Source organism: Pteropus alecto, unplaced genomic scaffold (genome assembly GCF_000325575.1).
Source record: "Pteropus alecto unplaced genomic scaffold, ASM32557v1 scaffold177, whole genome shotgun sequence".
Classification (NCBI taxonomy): Eukaryota; Metazoa; Chordata; class Mammalia; order Chiroptera; family Pteropodidae; genus Pteropus; species Pteropus alecto.
In genome coordinates, this window is record NW_006442207.1 from 2,497,940 (window position 1) to 2,498,910 (window position 971).

Here is a 971-nt window from a genome sequence, read left to right on the forward strand (position 1 = left end):
TTCATTTGATCTTGTTATTCAGCACGAGGCCTGGTACATAGGAGATCATTTAACATTTGTTAAATGAATGCACGAATGAATCGAAAAGGCCTATGAAAAGAAAAAATATATAGGATGATGTAAAGGCTAAATGTTTGCAAAAGTCAAACGCAGAAAGTAAGCCGTAAGGAAGGAAACATTTGCCAAAAATCTTTGGCTCAGTCCATGTTGACGTTCAGCCCCTCGTGTTGGAATGAAATCTAAGAGAGATTCCACTCTCCTGAGCGTGACAAAGCATTTGGAGCAGAACTCCTGGAGAGGCGTGTGTAAAACTAAAAAAAGCCCATCTGATCTTACAACATCAGTAGGACGCCTATCATTTTTATTACAACAATTTACAGAAAGTAAAGATTTATACAATCTTTCTGGTTGGAGGGTATATAAAAAAGACTGATTTTCCCAAGTGGGGGAGTGAAGACCCCAGGAGGGACGTGAGATTTTTCTATTTATCTAACATGAGCTCAGGTTTTAAAAGGCTGGAAAACAACAGCTTGGCATAAATTATACTTCTCTTCCCGAGGCCCTCGGCTCATTCTGGAGAGTGGCAGAGTCAACCGAACCTGAGGGCTTCATTAAACAGGGTAATTCTATTATTCACTCAGATCTGAGGAGCCTGGGAAAATAGGCACACAACTCAAACGGGTATCTGACTCTTCCTCAGCTTCCGCCAGGGCTTTTATTATCTCCCTCCAGCTCTGGGCATGGCATGGAGTTCAATGCCTCTTCCGTACCCGAGTCCTTAATGAGCTCTGTCCCTTTCCTCCACCCTCCCGGGGCACACGCCCTGGTAAACCTTCTCCAGGCACCTTTCTCTTGTCTGCCCGAAGTTTAGCGACTAGATTCCAAGCCATCCAATAGGCAGTGTTACCCACGACTCTAATCGGTACAGCCTTTTCACATTTATAAAGTGCTACTGCATACAGAATCTTTTA